Source organism: Gossypium hirsutum, chromosome A03 (assembly GCF_007990345.1).
Source record: "Gossypium hirsutum isolate 1008001.06 chromosome A03, Gossypium_hirsutum_v2.1, whole genome shotgun sequence".
NCBI lineage: Eukaryota > Viridiplantae > Streptophyta > Magnoliopsida > Malvales > Malvaceae > Gossypium > Gossypium hirsutum.
In genome coordinates, this window is record NC_053426.1 from 74,464,234 (window position 1) to 74,478,668 (window position 14,435).

General features: G+C 38.9%; 1 non-coding gene across 1 annotated transcript; it reads right to left on the reverse strand.

Annotated features, from left to right (window-relative positions):
• Positions 1 to 2,536: 2,536 nt before the first annotated feature.
• On the reverse strand, positions 2,537 to 2,643 carry LOC121227025 (small nucleolar RNA R71). Its single transcript, XR_005924704.1, has one exon. It is a non-coding gene; the product is annotated as a small nucleolar RNA R71 (small nucleolar RNA).
• Between the last annotated feature and the right edge of the window lie 11,792 nt (positions 2,644 to 14,435).

Consider the following 14,435-nt stretch of genomic DNA (forward strand, 5'->3'; position numbering starts at 1 on the left):
TATCATTTTTATTTGTTTTAATATTTGTTTTTATGTTTTTAAATATATTTGATTTATTATATTTTTTATTTTTTATTTAATGAAATAAGCAAAAAAAATTTAATATGGACCGGGCCGGGCCGGGCTCGAGCTTAGCAATTTTATTTCTGGCTGGGCCGGGCCCGGGCCTAGCAGACGGGCCTAAAATTTTGTTTGGGCCCGGGCCAAACCCGGCCCGGCCCGGCCCATGATCACCTCTACTATAAAGTGGGCCATGCATGATTAAATTAAATAATAAAACATAAAGCTATATTTAATAATTTATTTTAATATGTTTCATTAATAAATTGGGTTTTAATTAATTAAGTAAATTGATTAATTAAAGTGGTTAAATTACATTCTTTGGTCCTCTAAACTATTTACTATTGCTGGATAAGTCTGAGAGCTTTATGTTGATTACAAAACCATCCAAATGGAGGACCAAGTCAACCCAAAATTCGGCTGCATGTGGATGTCATAAATCAAATTTTTGTTTAATTACACAAGTCCTTGAAGAGTTGAAGAAATCGGAGATTTACCTAGAGATTTGCAATTGACCGAGTCTTGATCCTAATGATGTTGTGGCACTTAAATCAAGCAAAAATCAGCCACACTTCCACAAATCATGGCCGGCCACCCATGGATGAAGTTTCAAAAGATGGACACTCCTATTTTTAACAAACTAGCTCCCTTACCTCACTAAATAAGACCCCATTTCTCACTTTTCAATCATCCCTCATCCCTCAATCATCCCTGACTCATTCACCATTCTGTCCTCTCTCAACTCTCTTAGCCCTCACGCCTATCATCATCTCCGCATAAAGATTTTTAGCAAATTAGCCTCTTAAAGAGCCTTTGTCGGCCACCTCGGAGAGCCATCAGCAAAGGAGCTAAACGAAGGAACGAAGGAGCCCTCGTAAGTCAGAGTCTTGGGTGACAACCACTTTGAATTGGGTTTAATCTTTCTTTTCTTTAATTTAATCCAAGAATATTTGCTATTTGTATACTGTTCTTGTTTACAACAATGATAGCTTAATTTTATTTAAGCTAGGATGATTATTTTGATTGAATAGTATTTATTTGGTTCATGCTTATAATGTTTGTGCCTCAATCGATCATGTTTTCAATTAAAATCAAGTCTGTATTTTGTTCATACGTGATTGAAATGCACCAAAATTAGCTGAGCGATCCTAACCAGACGACGGCTAATGGACACATAATTGAAATGTGCATGCTCAATTTAGATTCTAACCCGATTAAATTGTAGGTTACATAACAACCCTAACCAGGCTTTGTTATCTACATAGTTTTTAGATTTGTGTGATTAAACTGTTTCAAACCTAACACGTCCCTGTTACCTCGCACAAATGCTAAGAAACCTTTAGTAAATAAGGATCAGTAAAATGCGTATTTACTAAGTAAAGGATTCTGAAAAGACCTAATGTGGTTTTCAAACTCATGAAAGATCAAATTTTCCATGGAATGTTTTTCCTAATATTGATAAGCATGTTGATAATAATTTGAGTTTAATTAAAGTAATTGTGCTAGCTTATTTATGTTATAATTGTTGCTTATTGTGTTAATTCTGCTAAAATCTATTTCATTCATTAGTTGTATGTTAGGATAAATCACATCACAGATCATTGTATTTAGTTTAATATATTTTAATCATCACTTCTCAATTATATTGTTTTTATTTATCAAATTGTTAATATAATTTTACAAATTAATTGACTTAGCACAAATACAATCCCTGTGGAGACGATAACTTGATACTTACTTATTACTTGATAACAACTGTGTACACTTGCACAAACCCGAGCGTTACAAATTTTTGGCGCAGTTGCCGGGGATTGTCAACTGTTTTCATAGTCATTTTTTGTGAAATTATTTATTTTCAATTTGGTTATTTCTAACATTACTTACTTATTCTTTTTTAATTTTTCGATTTTCTTTTCAAGTGTTTATGAGCATAGATCGGATTATCGATTTACTTCAAGTAGACCCTGAAATTGAGCAAACTTTTAGACAAAGAAGACGTGAACGAACAGCTCAAAGACAAGCCGAGATGGACCTTGGAAATTAGAATCAAGACCAAGGTAATGAAGTTGATCATGTACGAAATCCTATCCTCATTGCTGATGATAGGGACCGATGCATCAGAAAATATGCTGTGCCGCTTTTCAATGAGTTAAATCCAGGAATTAGAAGGCTAGATATTGAGGCAACCCAATTCGAATTGAAACCAATGATGTTTCAAATGCTACAAATGGTAGGCCAATTTAGTGGTATGCCCACGGAAGATCCACATCTCCACATTCGATTGTTTATAGAGGTAAGTGATTCATTCAAGATAGCCGGTATGACTAAAGACACATTGTGGTTGAAGTTTTTTCTATACTCGTTGCGAGATCGAGCACGAGCATGGCTCAATTCATTGCCACCAAGTTCTATATCTACATGGCAAGAATTATTAGAGAGATTTTTGGTAAAGTATTTCCCGCCTAGCAAGAATGCTAAGTTGAAGAATGAGATTACAACTTTCCAAAAATTGGATGACGAGTCTTTGTATGAGGCTTGGGAGCGATTCCAGGAGTTACTTCGTAAGTGTCCTTATCATTGGATTCCTTATTGTATCCAGTTGGAGACATTCTATAATGTCTCAATGCACATACAAGATTGATGGTAGATGCTTCTACGAATGGTGTAATTTTGTCTAAGTCTTATAATAAGGCTTATGAGATCATCGAGAGGATCGCAAGTAATAACTATCAATGGCCAACAAATTGAATAGCTTCAGGAAGACAAGTAACCGGAGTTTATGAAGTTGATGCTCTCACTTCGTTATTAGCTCAGGTACCGTCTATTTCCTCTATGCTAAAGCAATTTACTGCTAATAGTGCTAATAATTTTGCAGCTCAGCCACCAAGTCCGTTTGAAGTAGTTTCCTATGTGTACTGTGGAGAAGGCTATTCTTTCGAGAATTGCCCATTGAATCCCAAGTCAGTGTACTATGTAGGGAACCAACACCAAAATAGGAGTGGACAAGGACCCCAGTCCAACTTCTATAATCCTTCATGGCATAATCATCCCAACTTTTCTTAGAGCAACCAAGGAAATTGACCAAACAACAACTTTATGCAGCATAGACCTAACCAACCTCAAGGGTTTAATCAGCAAGCTCCAAAACCACCTCAAGCTGAGGCATCAAACAGTTTGGAGAACTTGTTGAAAGCATACATGGCAAGGAATGACGCTTTGATCCAAAGCCAAGTAGCAACACTAAAAATTTTGGAAAACCAAATGGGTCAGTTAGCTACGGAGCTTCGTAATAGACCACAAGGAACCTTGCCGAGTGATACTAAGAATCCAAGAAATTTAGGTAAAGAACATATCAAGGTAGTGGTATTGCGAAGTGGTAAAATTCTGGAACCCCGATTGGTTGATGTCGAAGACGAGCCTATTGAAAAGGAGGAAAGTCAACCAGCTGTTGAAATTCCTACACCAAAAGAATCAGAAACTACAAAGACTAACAAGGTAAATCCTAACTTAGAGAATTCAGATACTTTAACATCTTCTTTGGATGCAGATTTACCTACTCAGAAGAGTTGCCTGGTCCAATCGAAAGTTCCATCACCTCTATATCCGCAAAGATTGCAGCAACACAAGCAGAAACAGGAGGTGCAATTCAAGAAGTTTTTGGATGTTTTGAAGGAATTACATATCAATATTCCATTGGTGGAGGCTTTAGAAAAAATGCCGAATTACGTGAAGTTTATGAAGGATATACTATCCTAGAATAAACGACTGAGTGAGTATGAGATTGTTGCCTTGGCAAAGGAGTGCAGTGCGTTCCTGCAGAACAAGCTGCCATTTAAATTGAAGGATCCAGGAAGCTTTACGATACCCTATAACATTGGTGAATCTTACTGTGGTAAAGCTTTGTGTGACTTAGGAGCGAGTATCAACTTGATGCCTAAGTCTATTTTCAAGATGCTAGGGATAGGAGAAGTAAGACCTACAACTGTGACGCTCCAGTTAGCGGATCGATCTTTAGCATACCCCGAAAGAAAGATCGACGATGTTCTGGTAAGAATCGATAAATTTATTTTTCCTACTATTTCATTATTCTAGATTTTGAAGCAGATAAAGAAGTGCCAATTATCCTTGGGAGACCTTTCCTAGCCACGGGAAGAACATTAATTGATATGCAGAAAGACGAACTCACCATGCAAGTTCAAGATGGTCAGGTAACTTTTAACATTCTTAAAGCGATGAAATTTCCTGATCTGACAAAAGAATGTTCAGTTATGGAAGAGTTAGAAACCTTGATTTCTATGGAAAACAATTTTGGAGAGGATCTATTGGAGAAAGCCTTAAGGTTTGACCCTTTGGAGGATGAAGAAAGCCTTAAGGTTTGACCCTACGGCCTCTTTTGATTTAAATTTATTCGAGACATAATTGGATGACGAAGGTTGTGACAGCCCAAAATTGACCCTAGTCGGGAAGTGGTTTCGGGACCGCTAAACCGAGTCACCGAAAGGTTTGAATGTGATGTTTATTATCTAGAATATGTAATCATGAATGTGTGAAAATTTCAAGCTTCGATTTAGTCGATTGCATGTGAATTTAGTCAATAGGACTTATATGAGAAAATTTTAAAATGAGATAGGTCAATGCATGAGGACCTATTAGTGCATGTGGAAGAAAAAGGGGACTTGCATGTCAAATTCCCCCTCCCTAATATGTAGTGGCCGGCCATGCTATGGGTGGAAACATGTCACCAACATGTTGTGTTAGTGATGTATGGTAAGGAAAATAAAATATTAAGCATGATAATTAAAATAAATTAAAGAAAGGAATTAAACAATGAAAAGGAAGGGTGATGAAAAAAAAAATGGTCTCATCCATACCCCCCCTTGTTGCCGTGAGTTGAGGAAAGAAAACAAAAAAAATGTGTGTTCATTCTTGAACACCTTTGGCCGAATAGAGGAAAGAAAGGAAGGGGAAGAGCTTGAGAAAATCGGCTATGGTGGTTTGCTAGACTAAGGTATGTTTGATGTTGTTCTTGAGATGCATGCATGTTTTAGTAGTTGACTTGAGTTCTAAAAACCCATGGTTCAATTTTGTGGATTGATGATGATTTTGTGTTTTGCCATTGATGAGTGCTTGAGCTTTTTGATAGTTGTTGATGAAAAGTGAAAGATATGTTAAAGATTAATATGTTTTGTGTTGAAGTTTTTGGTGATTTTGAGTAGTTAGGGCTAAATTACAAAAACAAATTTTTGAAGGACTCAAAGGTGAAATAAATGAGATGTATGGACTTATATGGGCACTAGGAAGATTCGGCCCTTAAGGAGTGTGACCAAACTTTGTGTATTTTGTGTTTTGTGGAATAAAGACTAAATTGTGAAAGTGCGAAATATTAGGGGTAAAAATGTAATTTACCCATTTATGCGTTATTAGACTAAATTGAATGAAAATATGTTAAATTAAGGCTTGGCAAGCTAGCTATTAAGGTGAAATGCTAATGTTAGTATTTGATTCGGTAATAATCTGTTTGGGGACAGCAGCAGTAAGGTGATTTTGGAAAATCGCCATAATTTGTAGGAGTTGAATTAGAAGCTGAGTGAATTATGCCATTAAAGCTTGAAGAGTCTATTTTCTTACAAAGGAAACTATGAAAACAAAAGAGTTACCGATCTTGAGATATTTGAAGTATTGTGGGGCTGAGTCAAAATGACTACTAGATTCCCTGTTCTGTTTTTAGAAAATCATTATAAATTGTACAAAAATGATTATAAGATAAAATTTATATGCTTAGACTCCTTAATGAGTCTAGTTTCAAATGAGATCAAATACAACACATTTTGAATTCTGTAAAATGAGAAATTTGATTCGTAGTGAAGAGTGGTCAGAATAGTCAAACAGTGAAACAGGGGAAACTTTAAGAAAAATCTGGTATTGATTGGCCAAGCCAAAAATTCTGAAAATTTTATGGATGGAAGATATACGAGTCTATATTCAGGGAAAATTAACGGCTAGTGATTTGGAGTTTTGTAGCTCCAGTTATAAACAATTTAGCGACTACTGCTCAGGAAAACAGCTCGTAGTGAATATGTGATTTTGTTGTAAACATTAATGAAAATTTGCCAATGAGTTATTTATTGACTATTATAAAGCTTACTATAATCTATGTGTGTGAAAGTCAAATCAATATATATATTATTCTGAAAGTAATACTTGAATAGTCGATTAATGACTATTTTAAATTATTGATTTGGCTCAAGGAGTTAAAGGAGGTGAATCGAGCAAAGGCAAAGAAAAGGTTATCGAGTAGTCGAGTTGGAACCGTCTTACCCAACACGAGGTAAGTCATTAAGCATGTAGTTGGTATTATTTCAATGGTCATAATGTTTATGTGTTGATGCTGAATGGAATGAATAAATATACATATATATATATATGTGCATGTACGTATGTGATGATGAAATTGTTGAATGAAAGAAAAGAGGTAAGATGTACTGAGTTGTTGATCTCGGCACTAAACGTGCGGGATAACCATTTATGACCATGAGATTGGCGCTAAGTGCGCGGGATTAAATTGTACAGCACTAAGTGTGCGATTTGACTATGTTGCACTAAGTGTGCGAAATGAATATGATGCACTAAGTGTGCGAATTGACCATGCGGCACTAAGTGTGCGAGTTTGACTATGTAGCACTAAGTGTGCGATTTGATTATGTAGCACTAAGTGTGCGAGTTGATTATATAGCACTGAGTGTGCGGACTCGATATACATTCGTGAATCATTATGGACACTATGTGTGCGACACTATTGAGTCGATCGCGGACAGCGGATCGGGTAAGTGTCTTGAGTACATGGCTAATAGGTGCTATGCTTATACTTGGTGTTGAGCTCGGTAAGTTTGAACCTATGTGACAAATATACTTGAAGTCACGTACATAAAATTTATCGTAGGATGGGTGAAAGGCCGTTTATTCGTTTGATTGTAACGAAAATAAATTGATTTATGAAAATGCTTCAATGTCCTATTGATGAGTATATGGAATGTGAATGCATGAATTGATATGAAATTGAATTGATAGGTTGGAGGAACTATGGTATGGTTCGGAATGGATGGAGTAATTAGCCTCGTTCCATTTTGTTTTCTCTTGTGATAATGTTATTGATGGATGGTAGTGCATAGCTTATGACTTACTGAGTTATAAACTCACTCGGTGTTTCCTTGTCACCCATTATAGGTTGCTTGGACTCATCTATTTTTGCGTGGTCGGGCCGTCATCGAAGTCATCACACCGGATAGCAAGTTTTGGTACTTTCTTCTTAGTTGGCTTAGAAGAACATTTTGGCATGTATAAGCTATTACGTTGTGTTTGAACTTTGGCATGTAAACTTTAAGCCATGCGAAAATGGCACGAATGTTCGATTGAGTTGGATCAAGGGTAGGCATGAAATGAACCTAGTTACTTTCGTAACAGATGCTGGCAGCAGCAGTGTCATGAGATTGAAAAATCACTAAAAATAGTAGGAGTGGAATTAATTGATGAATAAATTATGTAAGCGAAGCTCGATGAGTCTGTTTTCATGAGGAAGTAACGAAAAGATCATATGGGCAGTATATTAAGAGATAATCAGATTTTTGTGGGACAGGGCCAGAACGGTTTCTGGATTCCCTGCTCCGACTTTGGAAATTCATTACAAATTAACCAGAGATAATTAGGGGTCGTACCATATATGTACAGATTCCTCTCTGAGTCTAGTTTTCATAGAAACAAACGGCATCAGTATTGAAGCCCCGTGCAGGGAGATATTCAAGTCGTAATGGGCAAAGGTCAGTGTAGTCGACCCCTGCAACTTGGGAGATTTTGACTAATAAACTGTACTAATTGGCCCAACCAAAAATTCTAGAAAAAAATACATAGATGGGCACATGAGTGTAGTTTCGGGGAAAAATTACGAAACTGATTTTCGAGTTACGAAACTCAAGATATGATTTTTAAAACGACTAGTACACAGATTGGGCAGTGTCTGGAAATAAATTTTGTAAGGGGTTAAAGCCAGTTAACACCTCGTGTTCGACTCCGGTGTCGGTTTCGGGTTCGGGGTGTTACATTTTATTGGTATCAGAGCTATGGTTTAGTCGGTTCTAGGACTACCATAGCGCGTATGAGTCTAGCTATACATGCCGAATGTTAATGTTTAAATGTGTGATGACTTCCGACGGTTGAAATGTTTTTGTTTTGATTAGTAAATGGACCCCGGTGAAGAAAGAACCCTAGCGGATGACGTTGAGAGCGTAGCGGCTGCTCCTGCACAAGGGACGCCGCCTGTTGAACCTCAGTCATCTGCGAATGATCAAGGTGAGGGGGCTAAACAAGCCTTCTTTACCATGATGAATGAGTGGGTCGCGCAATATGCCCGAACCAACCCGGCTGTCCAACAATTCCCAAATTTGAATAATCCACCCCAAGAGCCTGTAAGGCCATCAGTCGCTGATCCTGTGAGGCTGAGTAAGCCACCTGTAGACTTGATTAGGAAGCGTGGGCCGAGGAGTTCAAGGCCATAGTAACTGATGATGCCGAAAGGGCCGAGTTCTGGCTTGATAATACCATTCGGGTGTTCGATGAATTGTCATGCACACCCGATGAATGTCTAAAATGTGCCGTATCTTTGTTGCGAGACTCACCTACTATTGGTGGAGGACCTTGATTTCCATAGTCCCGAACGAGCAAGTAACTTGGGACTTCTTTCAAACGGAATTCCGGAAGAAATTTATTAGCCAACGGTTCATTGACCAGAAGCGTAAGGAGTTCTTGGAACTCAAGCAAGGCCGTATGACTGTATCTGAATACGAACATGAATTCGTAAGACTTAGTAGGTATGCCCGGGAGTGTGTAGCTGATGAGGTTGCTATGTGCAAAAGATTCGAGGAAGGATTGAATGAAGATTTAAAGCTACTAATGGGTATTTTGGAAATAAAAGAATTCGTAACACTAGTCGAACGAGCCTGCAAGGCGGAAGAACTTGGAAAGGAGAAGAGGAAGGCTGAATTTGAAGCTAGAGATTATCGTAAAAGATCGACGGGTAAAGCTCCGTTCTCAGCTGTAAAGAAGTTCAGGGAGGACATTAATAAGTCGAGGGCGACTGCGGGAATTTCCATCAGGGCAAGACCATCGATGGGCTCCCGAGCTACTTCGGTAGCTAGTGTGGGCAATAATCGTCACGAGAAACCTGAATGTCCCCAATGTGGAAGACGACACCTAGGTGAATGTTGGGGCAAGTCTACTAGCAGGGCCTGTTACGGATGCGGTTCGAAGGACCACCTCATTAGAGATTGCACGGAGCTGGATGAGAAGAATAAATTCAAGGTGCAAGACCTAGTGGAGTGACATCTAGAGGTAGACCACCGAGAATTTTTGGAGGCAGGGGTGGTAGTCAGAGGGGGGCTTCTGATACGGCCGATCGCGCCGAGAACCGTGCTCCTGCTAGAGCATATGCCATTCGCGCACGAGAGGAGGCATCCTCCCCCGACGTCACCACTGGTACCTTCACTCTCTTTGATACTAATGTGATTGCATTGATTGACCCTGGTTCTACTCATTCATATGTATGCGAAACCTTAGCAACCAGTAAGACTCTACCTGTTGAGTCTACTGAGCTCGTAATTCGAGTATCAAACCCTTTGGGCCAATGCGTACTTGTTGATAAAGTGTGTAAGAGATGCCCTCTAATAATCCGAGAATCCTGTTTTCCGGCCGATTTGATGCTTTTGCCGTTCGACGAGTTTGATGTTATTCTTGGTTTGGATTGGTTAACCGCGCATGATGCGGTTGTGAATTGCAAAAGCAAGACTATCGATTTGAGGTGCGCAAATAACGAAATAATCCGAGTTGAGTCTGCGGACTTAAGGGGGTTGCCAGCTGTAATATCAGTAATGTTGGCCCAGAAATATGTAAGGAAAGGGTGCGAAGCATACCTCGCGTATGTACTTGATGACAAGGAGTTAGAAAAGAAACCCGAATCGGTGCCGGTGGTCTGTGAATACCCGGATGTTTTTCCTGAAGAGTTACCGGGTTTGCCACCTGTTCGGGAGGTAGAGTTTGGTATTGAGCTTGTACCTGGAATTACGCCTATTTCGATCGCTCCGTATCGTATGGCACTAACCGAGTTAAAAGAGTTGAAAGCTCAGTTGCAAGAATTGACGGATAGAGGTTTCGCTCAACCGAGTTTCTCACCTTGGGGTGCCCCAGTATTGTTCGTGAAAAAGAAGGACGGAACCATGAGGTTGTGCATTGATTATCGTCAACTGAATAAAGTGACGATAAAGAATAAGTATCCGTTACCGCGTATTGATGATCTGTTCGATCAATTAAAGGGAGCATCGGTGTTTTCAAAGATAGATTTGAGATCGGGTTATTATCAGTTGCGGATTCGAGATTCGGACGTACCCAAAACTGCTTTCAGAACGAGGTACAGTCACTACGAGTTCTTAGTGATGCCGTTCGGGCTCACTAATGCCCCTGCGGTGTTTATGGATTTGATGAATCGGATCTTCAGGCCGTATTTGGATCGGTTCGTAGTTGTGTTTATTGATGACATCTTGGTCTATTCAAGAGATGAGACCGAACATGCTGAGCATCTGAGGCAAGTGTTGCAAATTTTGCGGGATAAGCAGTTATATGCTAAGTTCAGTAAGTGTGAGTTCTGGTTAAGAGAGGTTAGCTTCTTGGGTCATGTGGTATCCGCATTGGGTATTCGAGTTGACCCGAGCAAAATTTCAGCCATACTTAACTGGAAGCCTCCGAGAAATGTTACCGAAGTCCGGAGCTTTCTAGGGCTCGCCGGTTATTACCGACGATTTGTCAAAGGTTTCTCGATGATAGCCACACCAATGACGAAGCTACTTCAGAAGGATGTTAAGTTCGAATGGACGGAGAAATGTCAGAAAAGCTTCGATCAACTGAAAACTCATCTGACTGAAGCTCCAATTTTGGTGCAACCCGAATCGGGTAAAGAGTTTGTCGTTTATAGTGACGCATCCCTACTTGGGTTGGGTTGCGTATTGATGCAGGAAGGTCGAGTTGTGGCCTATGCGTCAGACAATTGAAGCCACACGAGAGAAATTATCCGACCCATGATCTCGAACTAGCCGCCATTGTGTTTGCATTGAAAATATGGCGACATTATTTGTTTGGTGAGAAGTGCCATGTGTTTTCGGATCACAAAAGTCTCAAATATTTGATGACTCAACGAGACTTGAATCTGCGACAAAGACGTTGGCTTGAGTTGTTGAAAGATTACGAGCTTGTCATTGATTACCACCCGGGAAAGGCTAATGTGGTTGCGGACGCCTTAAGCCGGAAATCACTGTTTGCTTTGCGAGCGATGATGTACACTTGCTGTTCTACCTGACAATGTGTTAGTAGCTGAATTAAAAGCCAAACCATTATTGACTCATCAAATTCGTGAAGCTCAGAAAGTCGATGAGGAATTGGTTGCAAAACGAGCTGAGTGTGTTCCGAACAAGGAATCGGAGTTTCAGATTGATGATGATGGTTGTTTGAGGTTTAGAAGTCGTTTGTGCGTTCCAAGGAATTCGGAACTCATTCCGATGATACTGAACGAAGCCCATTGTAGCCGAATGTCAATTCACCCGGGAGCACGAAAATGTACAACGACTTGAAACGTCGGTTTTGGTGGCATGGTATGAAACGAGACATCTCCGACTTTGTTTCGAGATGTTTAATATGTCAACAAGTGAAAGCGGAACATCAAGTGCCTTCAGGGTTACTTTAGCCGATCATGATACCCGAGTGGAAATGGGATCGAGTCACAATGGACTTTGTGTCCGGACTACCATTGTCAGCAAGTAAGAAGGATGCGATTTGGGTTGTTGTTGATAGGCTGACTAAGTCGGCTCACTTTATCCCCGTGCGTACGGATTTTTCATTGGATAAACTAGCCGAATTGTATGTTTCACAGATTGTGAGATTACATGGAGTACCTATTTCTATCGTGTCGGATAGAGATCCGAGATTCACCTCGCGATTTTGGGAGAAATTGCAAGAAGCTTTGGGTACCAAGCTGCATTTTAGCACCGCTTTTCACCCCCAAACCGATGGTCAATCCGAGCGGATAATTCAGATGCTTGAGGATATGTTGAGATGTTGCATCCTCGAGTTTAGTAGTTCATGGGAACGGTATTTACCTTTGATTGAATTCGCTTACAACAATAGTTTTCAATCAAGTATTAAGATGGCACCTTACGAGGCTTTGTACGGGCGTAAATGCCGCACACCATTGTTTTGGACTGAGCTTGGTGAAAGTAAAATTTTCGGAGTTGATTTGATTAAAGATGCCGAACAGAAAGTAAAGGTGTTATGGCTCGAACACGGGATCGAGGAAGCTACTTGGGAAACGAGAGCTCGATGAAAGAACGATATCCAAACCTATTTACCGGTAAGATTTTCGGGGACGAAAATTTCTTAAGTGGGGGAGAGTTGTGACAGCCCAAAATTGACCCTAGTCGGGAAGTGGTTTCGGGACCGCTAAACCGAGTCACCGAAAGGTTTGAATGTGATGTTTATTATCTAGAATATGTAATCATGAATGTGTGAAAATTTCAAGCTTCGATTTAGTCGATTGCATGTGAATTTAGTCAATAGGACTTATATGAGAAAATTTTAAAATGAGATAGGTCAATGCATGAGGACCTATTAGTGCATGTGGAAGAAAAAGGGGACTTGCATGTCAAATTCCCCCTCCCTAATATGTAGTGGCCGGCCATGCTATGGGTGGAAACATGTCACCAACATGTTGTGTTAGTGATGTATGGTAAGGAAAATAAAATATTAAGCATGATAATTAAAATAAATTAAAGAAAGGAATTAAACAATGAAAAGGAAGGGTGATGAAAAAAAAATGGTCTCATCCATACCCCCCCCTTGTTGCCGTGAGTTGAGGAAAGAAAACAAAAAAAATGTGTGTTCATTCTTGAACACCTTTGGCCGAATAGAGGAAAGAAAGGAAGGGGAAGAGCTTGAGAAAATCGGCTATGGTGGTTTGCTAGACTAAGGTATGTTTGATGTTGTTCTTGAGATGCATGCATGTTTTAGTAGTTGACTTGAGTTCTAAAAACCCATGGTTCAATTTTGTGGATTGATGATGATTTTGTGTTTTGCCATTGATGAGTGCTTGAGCTTTTTGATAGTTGTTGATGAAAAGTGAAAGATATGTTAAAGATTAATATGTTTTGTGTTGAAGTTTTTGGTGATTTTGAGTAGTTAGGGCTAAATTACAAAAACAAATTTTTGAAGGACTCAAAGGTGAAATAAATGAGATGTATGGACTTATATGGGCACTAGGAAGATTCGGCCCTTAAGGAGTGTGACCAAACTTTGTGTATTTTGTGTTTTGTGGAATAAAGACTAAATTGTGAAAGTGCGAAATATTAGGGGTAAAAATGTAATTTACCCATTTATGCGTTATTAGACTAAATTGAATGAAAATATGTTAAATTAAGGCTTGGCAAGCTAGCTATTAAGGTGAAATGCTAATGTTAGTATTTGATTCGGTAATAATCTGTTTGGGGACAGCAGCAGTAAGGTGATTTTGGAAAATCGCCATAATTTGTAGGAGTTGAATTAGAAGCTGAGTGAATTATGCCATTAAAGCTTGAAGAGTCTATTTTCTTACAAAGAAACTATGAAAACAAAAGAGTTACCGATCTTGAGATATTTGAAGTATTGTGGGGCTGAGTCAAAATGACTACTAGATTCCCTGTTCTGTTTTTAGAAAATCATTATAAATTGTACAAAAATGATTATAAGATAAAATTTATATGCTTAGACTCCTTAATGAGTCTAGTTTCAAATGAGATCAAATACAACACATTTTGAATTCTGTAAAATGAGAAATTTGATTCGTAGTGAAGAGTGGTCAGAATAGTCAAACAGTGAAACAGGGGAAACTTTAAGAAAAATCTGGTATTGATTGGCCAAGCCAAAAATTCTGAAAATTTTATGGATGGAAGATATACGAGTCTATATTCAGGGAAAATTAACGGCTAGTGATTTGGAGTTTTGTAGCTCCAGTTATAAACAATTTAGCGACTACTGCTCAGGAAAACAGCTCGTAGTGAATATGTGATTTTGTTGTAAACATTAATGAAAATTTGCCAATGAGTTATTTATTGACTATTATAAAGCTTACTATAATCTATGTGTGTGAAAGTCAAATCAATATATATATTATTCTGAAAGTAATACTTGAATAGTCGATTAATGACTATTTTAAATTATTGATTTGGCTCAAGGAGTTAAAGGAGGTGAATCGAGCAAAGGCAAAGAAAAGGTTATCGAGTAGTCGAGTTGGAACCGTCTTACCCAACACG